Source organism: Hyposmocoma kahamanoa, unplaced genomic scaffold (assembly GCF_003589595.1).
Source record: "Hyposmocoma kahamanoa isolate Upper Pololo Valley unplaced genomic scaffold, ASM358959v1 95, whole genome shotgun sequence".
In the NCBI taxonomy this organism is placed as follows: Eukaryota; Metazoa; Arthropoda; class Insecta; order Lepidoptera; family Cosmopterigidae; genus Hyposmocoma; species Hyposmocoma kahamanoa.
Window position 1 is genome coordinate 760,031 of NW_020654972.1, and position 14,642 is coordinate 774,672.

General features: G+C 34.8%; 1 protein-coding gene across 1 annotated transcript in view; it reads left to right on the plus strand.

Moving 5' to 3' along the window:
• LOC113238179 (semaphorin-2A) overlaps positions 1-14,642 on the plus strand; it is a 512,200-nt gene that overhangs the window by 161,641 nt on the left and 335,917 nt on the right. The window lies entirely within an intron of this gene.

The window sequence follows — 14,642 nt, forward strand, 5'->3', positions numbered from 1 at the left end:
TTGCGGTATAGAGGTATCCTAGGAGGAACTCCGTGCAACTTAGGTAATGTTGTCGAGTACTAACTGGGGAAAAGAGCTGATATATATACATATATGTATATATAAAGCTTCAAACTTATAACTCCCAGGGGTTTAAACGAGCTTACTCTTAAGTATTTTTGCTACCTGTTCCAAATAATGGATAAGGTGATATTAATATCTAGGCTTACACTAATATCTCACCTATATATATATATATACACCTATATATATATATATATATATATATATATATAACTTAATACCAAAATAGTCACTCGTAGTCATTAACAGTCGATACAACCTCAAATGGCTTTGGTTGATTCCACATTACAGTGAAAGTGTTGAATGAAACACTTTGGAAAAAATATATAGTAACATTGAGGATATACACTGATTGTCATTTCTACATTTTCACGATACAAAAAAAAAACACTTACAAAACAAACAAACAAGACATAACAAACTTACCTCGAAATTGTACAAGAAAACGGCAGCATTCAATGGGTACTTTGCTTATACCAATGTTTTTTTTATATCAACTGAGCTAAACAGAACATGTATACGATATACATTTTTAAAACGGCTTTAAATTCGTTTGTAAAAAAGAAATTCTGAAATAAGTTTTTGATGATGTTATTTGTGTACACCTGTGCATGAACAGCCAGTGTCTCTGCTGTTCGACCCGCTATAGAACCTATTCAGTACGGGAAAAATTTGAATTCGACTGAAGTTGACACTACGACTCGAAAATTTAACACCGCGATTCTTCTTCTTCTTGTCGAGTCTGCAACTGCAAGCTGCAAGCTTTATCCCCTTAACGGTTTCCTTTAGCAGGTCTTCTTAGGTGCAGCTGGTCGGACACAGTGAGAGCAGGTAAGACATATTTTGGAGTGGCGGATTCGCAAGCATAATGGTTTTGAGTCGGGTTGATATTGCTCCACTTCACAATGTTGTCTCTACATCGGCCAACGTGTGATCTAAGATTGTTCAGAGACTTTCATATTGACCACTGCAACTCGTGTCGCAAACCGCGAGTAAAAGACGGTCAACAGCTTCCAGCGACAAACTCCGGACCTACTTTATTTATTTATTTATTTTATTTTATTTATTTTTTTATCTTGGACATTTTGGGCACCTTGTTGCAGGGACACAATTTTATTCATATAATTTAATCCTAGTCCTTTCTAGTATTGCTTTTATTGTACCGCATATTTCAACTCATAGTCTAATTAAAGCTCACAGTAAATAATCCCTTTATTTATTCTCAAGTTATAAAGATCCATAAATAGATATCTTATAGACTAATATACACAATAATGTAAAATAATAACACTAATTATTCACACATACTGTCTGCGACGTGTGACGCAACCCGGGTGTCCGGTAACTGGCCTCGGAATGGTTGGTACATGGCAATCCTTACATAGAGCTTGACATAGAGTTGATTTACTAATGGAAGTGGAATGATCAGATGAGAGGAACTCCTCAACTGTACACTGGCACAGCAGCTACCTTTGTGCTGCTGTAGCTGGTGAAATTACAGCCACATGGGACTTGACAACTTATGTCTCAGGGTAACGAGCACAGTGATAGTACCCCTCAGATCTTTGCGATTTAAAGCTCCGAGTGGCACTGCAACTGGTGTGGACAGACGTGTAGTATACTATCAGGCGCACGACTGCGATGTCACTTGTATTATATTGTATATGAGCTTGAACACAGCGGAACCGGATTTTTAAAGTCGATTTTTTATAGAAAAGTTATAATTGTTTAACGAAATATACAGATTTTACTAATGGATCCAATTACATAGAGAAATAAAAATGTTCAAGTCGTTGATTAAATGTAGCCCTAAATAAACACTTTATTTTTAATAAATACTCTTTAGACTTTCTAAACAAACTTGTAACGGCTGCAAAACATAAAGTACGGAAAATAAAAGTAAAATATTTGTACTAAAGTTGTTCCATGTCATGGACATGTGTCGTATCTCGAACTATAATTGGATCCTTTGTTAACATCTTTGTATGTGTCTTGAAATAAATTGAAACCATACTTGCTATAAACAATTTCTTGTTGGCTTTTAATATAATGTGAACTTTCTATTTCCAAAGCTACGAACACAATTTCTCAACATAGGACGAAGAATACCGTAAGAAATTTTAAAACGGTAATAACAAAATTCTTGTAAAGTTAACACCGTCGAACCTTCCGCGACTAGGTTGAAGAAAAATTAAAACTTCTCAAATATTGACCAGAGAATGGCCAATCTTTAGTAATAACGGTTCCCTGATAATATATTTGTAAATCCATTCGTACGTTTATGATAATTTACATATGCAGCATGGGAAAGTTGCCGGATTAAATACAACTATCGTACTTATTTGTATTGCAATGAAAGAGTTAAAAGACAATTCGCATGCGTACAGACATGCACAGGTAACTCTCCTCACCAAACTGTCGTATTTAATAGTTATGTCGTAAATTATAAAAACGATATTATGATCTAACATAGTTTTCAAAAGCGTTTTTGATGCTCCATCACAAGTCGCATGTCAACCTTTTTTGAATATGAACATATGTACACTCGAGAGCAATGAATCCGGGTCACTAAAAGAATCCGAAAAATCTCGGAAACTAAAAATGCTAGGTTAATGCAATAAATTGTATTTAATAGACAATTTAATACTCCTTAAATGAAGGTATTAAAACTTTTTAGTTATTGTAAAGTTATATCATAAAAAAATCAAATATGAAAAGGGAACACTTTCGAAGATGGAACTACGAAATTACAGCATTTGTTTTTGCTTTTGTTTGTAATCTGTCATTTATGTGGGTACATAAAGCATGTTGATAGTGCTTAATATTCATTATTTAAGCTGAAATCATGTCGCTTACACTTGAAGAATGCACCAGAATACTTACATTGGTGGAAACTGGCCGGAGTCAGCGCGATACAGCCAGGACTGTCGGTGTGTCGCTGTCAACAGTACAAAGAGTTCTCCGACGTTACGAAGAAACTGGTTCTAACCTACGCAGACCAGGAACGGGCAGAACTAGGTGTACCACAGCACGAGAAGACCGATACTTGGTGAACACCATGCTTCGAAATCGCTTTCTCACAGGAGCTGAACTCACAAATCAGTTTCGACGCCTCGGAGGAAGTAACCCAAGTGCATGGACAGTAAGACATCGGCTTGCTGAATCTAACTTAAAACCCCTTAGACCTGCAAACGGCCCTAAACTGGAGCGTGGGCATCGTATTTCAAGACTAAGATATGCCCAGAACCACGTAAATTGGAGTATTGAAGATTGGTCGAAAGTTATGTTCTCCGACGAATCAAAATTTATGCTCTACAAGCACGATGGAAGACACAGAGTGTATAGAAGACCAGGGGAAAGATTCAAGCAAGCATGCATCGAAGAAAAAGTAGCCTACGGTGGTGGGTCTGTACTTGTGTGGGCCGGAATTTCTTCTGAAAGTCGCACAGAGCTGGTGATCATAGAAAACGGCTCTTTAACTAGCGAAAGATATGTAGATGAAATCCTCAATGAACACGTTGGTCCATTTATGGTCAATTTTGGTGAGGATGCTATATTTATGCATGACAATGCCCGACCTCATACAGGTAGGATTGTAAATGACTACCTTCAAGAGATGAACATTACTTGTATGGAGTGGCCAGCGCGCAGCCCGGATATCAACCCGATCGAGCATGCTTGGGACGAGCTAGGGAGATGCGTAAAACAACGAAACCCTCCCCCAATCACGCTTCGTGAGCTCAAAATTGCTCTCACAGAGGAATGGGAGAATATTCCCCAAAATCGTATAAGGAACTTGGTGTACAGCATGCCAAACCGCCTAAACGCAGTAATGGAAGCACGAGGAGGCAATACGAAGTATTAAAATTCAAGAAAATCGTAATAAAGTTCAAAAATTTCATGTTTCCTATTTTGTTTTAAGGAGAGATCAGCAGTTTTTTTTCTTTATGTAATTTTGTGTAAATAAAATGTATGGTGACTCATATTTTTTTACTTTTATTTAAGGAGTATTAAATTGTCTATTAAATACAATTTATTGCATTAACCTAGCATTCTTACTTTCCGAGATTTTTTGGATTCTTTAAGTGACCCGGATTCATTGCTCTCGAGTGTATATATTACTAAAACGAAAATACGTTTTCCTGAAAAAATTTTCAATCTGATTACATTAGTTCGTCAGAAAAGTTCATATCTTTTCTGACGAACTAATGTTATCTGGAAACAAGTGCAAAATTTATATCTCACAAAAATTTTGCCAGGGCCATTAGCTAGGCGACATCTTGAAATCAATGCAATGACTGAATGAATGGAAACATAATTCGCAATGCAAAATATTTCTATTGAACTGGCAGATTTATAATCTCAGTACAGAGTACTAAAAAATCCGACCACAAAAGTTTTTCGTCCCCCAGTTTGCCACCCTTAGAGGTGGAAACATTTTCTTCAAATTTAAATAGGACCACTTCTGAGATACCCTCTTTCCAACAATCATCAAAATCGGTTCACAAATGTTATCGCGTAACATGCATACAAAAAAAACATACAGTCGTAGTAACCACCCCCTTTTTCCTTGAAGGCGGTTAAAAACTAAATTGTATTCTGCTATTAATCGAAATTCTTTCCACAACTACTAATAAACTCACAATGATTGCTGAATAAGAATGCTGTGAAAGAAAATGGCTTTCTCTGATCTCATACTCCATTTTATAAAACATTGTAAGCTTAGAAATTTTGAAAAAGCGAAAATTTTACTTAAATTAACTTCTCGCGGCACTTAAAGCCTGACCCACTTCGCGAGGAATTTTGTAAAAATATATCACCACTCCACTATCGGACTAGAGTAACGTAATTTTCAATAAACGTATCTGCGTAACTGTTATTGAGAACAGTGACGTGTTAGTGAAGGGTCAAAAGTAAAATTTGGACCGGTACCAAGTTACGGAAAAAAGTAACTGTTACTTATATGAGTACTTTAATTTTACTTTCTTACTTACTGCTAAGTAAAAAATTTTGTATCTCTAGTGCCTTACGTTACACATATTATTATTATTCGCAACATTCATTAGTAACATTAATTTAAAACATACAATACTTGTTGGAGGTCAGTTTATTTCCGGTCTACTACTAATCCTGCACGTATTATATACTAAGTAATCAAATAATCTAGAATATCCTTTATAAATGAAAATGGCTGTTATGTTCAAATCCGTTCGGATTTTTGCATATATTTTTGTAAAAAAATCCTTTTTTAATTATATATAAATTACCAGTATATACCTATGTCACTGGATTTAGAAATTCACATATTACAATCAACATCACGGGTGGGATGTGCGCCGTAGAAGTAAAACTGAAATGTGGCTTCATGTTTACTTCTAAAAATAAGAAAATAGCAGTGAAAATACCACATTCCCTCAGAGCATCTCTAAAACCAAACTGTGAAATTGTCTTTTTTAAGTAAAAACAATAAATCCGCTGTCGTCGTAACCGTAACTCATATCGTGAAAGCGATGAGGGGTGAAAGGGAACTTCCACATTCTTTTTGCTCTTCTGACCGGGTCACTGAAGTTTTGAAAACATTTGGGTCATATTGCGCGATGTGTCCATGAAAAAGAACTCCTAACTTTGCCACTTGGGCAAACTTAATAAGCGGTTAGAGGGGTACTTAACTTTTTTATGTTTCCTTTAGTGGGTTGTTTAGGAAATTGTCTTATATGAGTGGAATTTCTCTTGAGGGTATAAATATTTATGTTGTTTTTATATTGACAATATTTGCCAAGTTTATACCATAGTATAATAAGACAAATATGGTAACTCCATACAAACGTAGTAGCGCGGCTTGTATGTGTGCACGCCCGCCACGCACCGTGTACTGACGAACACATTCGCATTATCTTGCAGTACACTTACTATGGGCCTCATAAAAAAGCTCAAAGTCACTCAATGAGCCATGAAGTGAGCAATGCTCGGCATTTCTCTACGTGATCGAAACAGAAATGAGGAGATCCGTAGAACGAAAGTCACCGACATAGCTCGAAGGATTAGCAAGTTGAAGTGGCAGTGGGCACCTAGTGAAGACCACGAACCGGAAGGCGTTCATTAAGACAGCCCACTACTAGATGGACGTATGATCTGGTAAAGGCGGCGGGTAACCGATGGATGCACGTCGCGTCCGATCGGCTGGTCCGGAAATCTTTGGGGGAGACCTATGTTCAGCAGTAGACGTCTTCCTGCTGCTATGATGAGGACGATGATGACACTCGCGTTGCATAACGAGGGTTATCGCACGCGCCATTAATTTAGAATCGGTTTTTTTTTAATGTTTTAAAAATATGAATAAATGACGTTAATAGTAGACGTGTTTATTGTTGTGTTTGAGATTTGAAGTTAGCCTCAAATTCTGAATAGTTCATTGCATTGCATTTCTATTTCATAATCAAGATACCAATCCGCGATAGTGACATAAAAACATCAATACATATGTGCCTACTCCATTTAACAAAGATTATTATAATACAGCATGAGAACACCTTATGAGAAACCCTGTGCTCCTAGGGAAGTGTAGGAATTTACGCGTCGAACAGGCGAGGCATGACATAATGTCTCTTATTATGCTATGTTAATACAATATGTCACTCAGGTAACATTAAAGTAATACAAAAAGTTTGGTAGTCCAGTCACGGAGTAATTAACAATAGTTTCCTTAAGTCTAGGATAAACATATCGTTGAGCGTTATTGTTGACGAAAGCGGGTATTGATGGCAAGTCTCGATCTTTATTCCGTTTTGTATATTATTACATATTTCTGAATAGTGATCCCTGTGTACGCAAAAGTTCACATAAACTTGTACAGCTCTTCGTTGGAACACTTAAGGATATTACCGAAAATTACTTGGGGCACTGCAATGCAGTCCCCGAGCGGTGTGGAAGTAATTAGTATAACGTTTTAGCGCTAATTTTGCGACTAAGATTATTCTGAACGTAGTTAAATTTGGAAAAGTTGGATGGCATGCTCTAGTTTTTGCCCGATTTATAACCATCTGGACTAGTCTGTTAAGTTTATATTAAATTAAGTAAACACCTGTTTTATGGAATTAATTTGGAACATGTTGTGATAGAGAATCGAATTTTAAAGAAAAAAGTAATCCGCGTCCAACTAAAAGTTTTATGAATATTTTGTGACTAAAACCAAAAAAGAAATACATATTTATTTAGTACATTTGTTCAAAACAATTTCTACTTAAAAACTTACAATGATTGCTAATAAGAGGACGTAGTGAAGGAAAATTGTTTTCTCTGCTGCAGACAGCATTTTATGAAACAATTTACAAATAAAATTTTAAGCTTAGTAAGTTTGAAAAAGCGAAAATTTTATTTAAATGAGCATCTCACAATGCTTTTCCTATCATTCATACCATTAGTCAAAGTTATTATAAAAACCTCAACACGTTTAGCGCTATTTTAATAACCTGTGCTCCAAGTGTACTAATTTGAAATCATCTCACTTGTGTGTCAATAGCAGGATTTTACACGTTTGGTATTCTGCTATAATCTCAGTACAGAGTACAAAAAAAACCGACTTCAAAAGTCATTCATCCCGCAGTTTGCCACCTTTAGAGGTAGATTATTTTCTTAAAATTTAAATGGAATCACCTCAGGTACCCTGTTTCCAACAAAAAAAGATTCATCAAAATCGGTTCACAGAGTTATCGCGTAACATACATACAAAAAAAACATACAGTCGAATTTACAAAAAAGAATCGAATGTCGAACCTCGTCCTTATTTTTGAAGTCGGTTCAAAAGTTAAGAGCAGTAGCTTGTCAGTGCATAACCATCGAGCTACTATTTAAATGCCATTGCAATTTTTTGGTATTCTGCTCTTCAATGGCGAGTCTACTAATTATTTGACACTAAAAAACTCATTTAATATGAAAACTAAATTGCTACTTAACCCAGACATGTAATCCATAGTTCTCCACAAGACACAGACATTACAATAGTGGCACACTATTACAAAATAAAACTAGGTAGTGTTGTTAAAAAGATTAAAGACATTTCAACAAAATCCCAGGAAACTTAATAAAATATCTAAGTAACTTATAAACATCTTTCACTAGATACTTAAAAAATATTCAAACAAAAATTACCAAGCATTTATTTAACCATTAATGGCTAAATTGGGTTGACCTGATTTACAAACTTTTGTAGTAAAGTTGAGTTTTTAATACAAGTTTTTTCTTTACTTTATGTGTTAAGGACCTTAGCGGCGCTGATGTAATGCCGTAATAGTGTTTTAATAGCTTGCACACACACCCCTTTTAATGAGAAATGCCATTTACCTACATCTTGGGACAGTCATTAGTGATAATTAATTCAGGGCACTTTCAAAGGGAGATAAAAAGGAACTGACATGACGATGTTAAACGTTTTTGATTGACTTTTGGCAACACATCGAGGACTTAGGTTTTGGCGATTGTTACATATATAGAAAATGAAAGTGTGTTTTCCGGATCTGAATCGTGTATATTTATTTTTTCTTATTTTTTTTATTACAGTCAGCCATATGACCTGTAAGAGGCCCGAAACGTTGATTTGTTTGAAAAAGAAATATATTTGCACCGATTTGTTTTTGCTTAGTTTTTTTTTAATACAAAATGTTCACTCGATTTAATTTTATTTCAAAGTAATTGATAATACGTAACTAGACAATCTTTTATACAGATAAACGAGGCCTGTGCATATAGATTTAATAGATTTTGAATGTAGTAACATTAATAACACAGTGTTTCTGTCATACGACTTGTTCGACCCATCACTTGATATTGTAAAAAAAATTAGTAACCATTGTGTTTCTAATGGTTTCTTTTTTTAATAATCCAAAACACTTTCATTTTCACAAATTTTGAATGTAGTAAACATCAATAATACAGGTTTCAGTTATGCTAACTAGTTTCTGTAATGGTTTCTTTTCTAACCAAAAACACTTTCAACAAGACGACATTCCATAAAAACAATTTTCGTTTTTCGAGTTTAAGAATGTCATTTATTTATAATCGACTTCAAAAAAAGGAGGAGGTTCTCAATTCGAGTTCGAGTTTTTTTATGTATGTTACGCGATAACTCCGGTATTTGTGATTCGATTTTGATGATTCTTTTTTTGTTGGAAAGAGGGTACTTCCATAGTGGTCCCATTTAATTTTGAAGAAAATCATCGGTGAATGATTTTCTTCAAAATTAAATGTAAGTTTCAATTATAAGATTAATAGTCAATATTTTACCGATTACTTCCGGTTGTTCTTATATATATTTCGATTATGCTAATACTTTTTATAAAAATATTATATATAAAGCTAAATTAATGCTACATACAGTCATCATGTATGCAACCAAGTTCCAAGCAATTTAAAAAGAGAAAGAAAAACGCTGAACTCATATTTCAAGATTACATCGTAGCGATAGATAAATATAATTTCCCTTTCAATATTTAATAAGCTAGTGCCGCTAACCATAATCCATTGAAAATTCATCTAGAGCTGTTTATAGTCGGTTGCGGTGTTTTATTAATTATTTACTCCGCCAGTTCCTGAAAGCCAGGATTTTAAAAGAACTGTTAACGACTTGGAAACAAAGACAGGCTGTGTAATTTTGTATTAAAAGAAGGCTCTTTTTTATATTAGCTTTTAATTTCTGTGAAATATTTTCTGAAACATAGAATGGGGGAAAGTTTATTATTCAGATCGTTTAATTTTTAACGGAAAGCTTTTATGTCCCGGGAGAGCAAAAATAATTGTGATAACGACTGAATATAAATAACCGTAAAATTGGAATAAGTTTTCTTGAGTGTAGCTTATTTTAAAATTAATTCGCTCATATGGTACGTGAACTGCTAGTCACTAAGGTGGAAAAATATGTAAATTTTGTACAGGAGAAATAACAACAATAAAAAGTATTTTTCACCGACTTTAAAATTACAGGCACGTGGGACTTGTGAACTTATTACTTATGTAGGGTGACGGGCGCAGTGGCAGTGCTCCTCAGATCTTTGCAACTTAAAGCTCTGAGTGGCACTGCAACTGTTATGGACAGGTATGTAGCTTACCATTAGGCTCACGACTTGTTCGTCCCGTCACTTGATATAATAAAAAACGGAGGAGGGTCTCAATTCGATTATATATATATATACATATATATATATATATATATATATATATATATATATATATATTTAATGCGATAACTCCGGCGGTATTTGTGAACCGATTTTGATGATTCTTTTTTGTTGGAAAAGGGTAACTCTGTAGTGGTCCCATTTCAAGAAATTATTCCACTCCCAATGGTTGCAAACTAGGGGATGAATCCGGTTGTGCGCACTTTCCAGAAACCGATTTCATAAGAGCTTAGCATATTATGTAATTCCACGAACCTTTGAGGTCGGTTTTTTAGTATTCTGTACTGAGATTATAGAAAATAAGCTTCTTTTTTGTTAATGTAGAATAGAGGGAAACTTGAACCCACTTTCATGAAAATAAAAATGAATCTAGTCTTGAAATTCAATTTCGATCGTTTCATGATAACTAAATTGTTTTCCTTATAGACAATTATCTAAATTGTGGAAAAAAATAATGGTCGGTAGGATTCAAGTGAAATGTATATGGAGAGCGACGAGGAGCTTGCAATCTGCAACTTTTCTAAGTTACAAAAGGTTTGTTCGGCGGTATGCGCTCTGACGTTATCTTGTTAAAACTTGTGAAGATTGCTTAACTAGCCGTAGTTATTTCTCTACTAGTTTTCTCAAAGATCGATTGTTGTAGTAGTCCTAGACCTAAGGAAGCTAATTCTCAATTCCTGCGTAATTTGCTATGAATCGGCTTCAACAATAGCTTGCAACTCGTCATCAAAATTGATCAGTACTCAAAAATAAGGTTAGATGTATTGTATCCGCGCCATAGTGCTGCATTCATCCACGACGGAACTCACTTTAATAAATGACACATTTTAATAGTATATTATAAATATACCCTTCGATTTGAAAGCGAATGCGAAGCAAACCAAAAAGGAAACAAAAAACATACTGTCGAATTGAGAACCTCCTCCTTTTTTTGAAGTCGGTTAATAAAAAGCAATGAAATATTTAGTTTAGAAGCCATAAGAGTTTGTTTTAAAAAGTTTGTAATTCGAATCTTTTTTAGTGACTTCGCTTAATTTCAAAATCCTCCGAACATCCAGTTTTTCTCGAACTTTCCGGTAACCGATTTCATTAAAACTTGGCAAATAGATGTAATACCACGAACTTTTGAGGTCGTTTTTTTAGTACTTTGTACTGAGATTACATAATCTCAGTACAAAGTACTAAAAAAAATGTCATAAAGACACAAGATATTTTCCATACGTGACGATTCACGTTACCTACTTTCACTGGATCGTCGTGCGAACTCATAGATTTCTGCGATGCGACGTCGCATCACAGTTTTGCGTGAAAAAGTTGCCGACTAACTTTGTTTTCCTAGAATCTTTAAACGTGTCTCGTGAAAAGTTGTCATTGTGTATACTGCATGACGTCACGAACTTAAAATCTATAAATAAGTTATAAAGTAAAAATGACTAAATAGAACCTTCTTGGAGGAGACCCGTATCCAGCAGGGAAACATATAATGATTGACGATGATAATGAAAACGTGATAAAATAAAGAAAATTGGATCCTTATTATTGTTTAGTATAAAAAAAATTACATAAAATTAATACCAAAAATAAAGATTATTTACGTACTAAAATATCGAACGCAATTTTTCTCGAAATTCCGAGCATTTTTATTGTTGACTCAGAATCGTATTACTCTCCCGGACATATAATTCGAGCCACCTTGTATTTTCAGTATTAAATGGTTAAGCTTAACACGCTGTTGAGCAACGTCTCATAAGGTTATCAAAATTATAATTGACACAACGTATAATCACGTCTACCTTAAATGTGCTTTTTAATACGCTCTACGTTTATCGACACCGGAACACAAAGTAAATTCTATAGGCTTCATTTGTGCACCACATGTTAAACAATGTTTGTTTGATCAAAAACTATTGTGCCATTTTGAAACTGATATACTACACATCGTTTCCATATATCCTTGTTGAAAATTTGAATTTGAAAACCCGGGAAACTCATTCTTTGACGATAAATATATATATATATATTTATCTATATATATATAGATAAATAATATATTATATATATTATTATATATACTTATATATATTATATATATATATATATTTTAGATTCGATGAAATATTTGTAAGACCTACATTTATTACTCTCGTGAGTTTGTATGTAATTTGTGGTTGTCTATGTGTATCCCCGTGCCACACTCGATACAGGGTCCTCCTAGTGCGGGGCTATGAGTGTGTGTGTGTTATTTAAAAAAAAATTGTATTCTAGCCCTTTAACAATAAGTATTCAATGTGGCTCCAAAAATGTGTCCGGGCGTGTATTACATGTCGCGAGAAATAACGTTGAAAATAGGATTTTTTATTAAGTATATAGTTGGACAGGTATATATCACATATTCACGTTTAACATGGCATCAACTCCAATTTAGCTTTTCAATTTCCACGTCGCCCAAACATATAAGTATGTATAAAAATTACGAGTAAATTTCGGGTGAATATAAATAAACAGGCGTACACACCTTGCCAATTTGATTGTTGAATTATTCATGATGTCTCACACGAGCCCACCTGAGCGAGGTCGAGGGGAGAGGGCCCTCGGCATACTAGCGTTACCTAGAATAAAGAATATTAAAGCAGTATACTATCTTGCAATTTGCTGACTTCGTATAGGTTAATGACGATAATAATTATGAAACTGTAATAGTACAATTTTAAAATAAAAACGAATAGAAACCATTTGTTACAACGCCACAATAATAATTCTTTATTTCGGACCATTAAAAATATCCATAGTACGTTAGTACGAGAATTTAAAAACAGGGTTACTATAATACAATGCAGACTTAACTTATTACTACACTATAAATTGGCCTTGGTTTATCCAGAATTTTACAGTTGGACAGTCAAAACTCCCCGCTATTACACTTACTCTTTTCCCGTATTACGGCCTAGAAGCTGTCCGTGTGAGCTTCCGCAAACATGGCCGAGGCACTGCACCAGTGTGGCAGCCCCATCAGCACTTTAAATGCGCTGTTATATTGAAAGCGCAGGGCGCCATAAACACGTTTCGTATACCTCACCCACAGGCTGTAGTAGAAATAAAAATAAAATCTTAATAATGAAATGACAACGCAGCAAAAACATTAAATAATGAACACTATTAAAGTAGATGTCATGTGTGCGGCTGTGGTGTATGTAATGTCGCCGCCATGAAACGGCTGTGACACAGATCTTATGAATTACTGTTATCAATTTAAAAATTTATTTATATAAAATAATTATGCTTATAAATCGACCTACTGGCGTGTTTGAAATTCATTAAAAAATTATAAGTTACAGATATTTGTAGACTACGAGTTACAAAAAAATGGCAATACTTCTTAGTGACTTCACAACCATAATAGTACCATGTAAGCTACATCCAAAGGATCGTTTTGCTAAGCAGAAACAGAGCATACCCCTAGCACCGACTTTACACATCAAGATCTTTGGTATTAATTGAGATATTGATAAACGAAATTAAGATTAATTTTCATCATGCGTGTAAATACATTTTATTTGTGAAATACTCTAAACAGGTAATAACAATAATTTATGTAAGAGATTGTATCACTGTTCTCATTTGTGTAAGCTACGGCCAGATAGCTGGGGGAAATACGAGTAACGAAATGGGCAACCGAGACACTAGCTCATTTAAGGGCTCGAATAAAAAAATATCGCGACTTATTATTGCAGCAGCAAAACACTGCTTATGGCATCATTATAGCCTCACATGGGCAATGGGAGTGGTTTTTTTTTACTTGGAGTCTATCTAGAACAATATTGGTACTATTATATAAATAATTAAATATTTTTAAGATTGATATACTCGATATATAGATTGAAATGAACCTAGTAACATTGAATTGTGTCCTATTTAAAAAAAAAACAAAATTTAGTTAATTTTTTTATAATATCAAGTGATGCGACGAACAAGTATGTACGCCTGGTGGTAAGCTACACGCCTATCCATAGTAGTCGCCGTGCCACTCGGTACAGCTTTAAGGCTGCTAACAGATTGATTCCATGTTTATTGTTGATGCGTGAAGTTGTAATCAACTTCATCGAGGTCTCGGCTGCATGAAGTTGACAACGACCTCACGCGTTAACTGCATGCAGTATATCTCGGCTACATGAAGTTGGATTCGACTGCATGTAGTTAATGCGTGAAGTCGTTATCAACTTCATGCAGCCGAGACCTCGATGAAGTTGATTACAACTTCACGCATCAACAGCAAACATGGAATCAATCTGTTGTGCGACCTCGATTGGATGAAGTTGATCTGAGGGGCACTGCCACTGCACCTGTCACCCTGAGACAATAGTTGACAAATATGCCTGATATAGGTGCTGGTGAAATTCATCAGCACCCTTA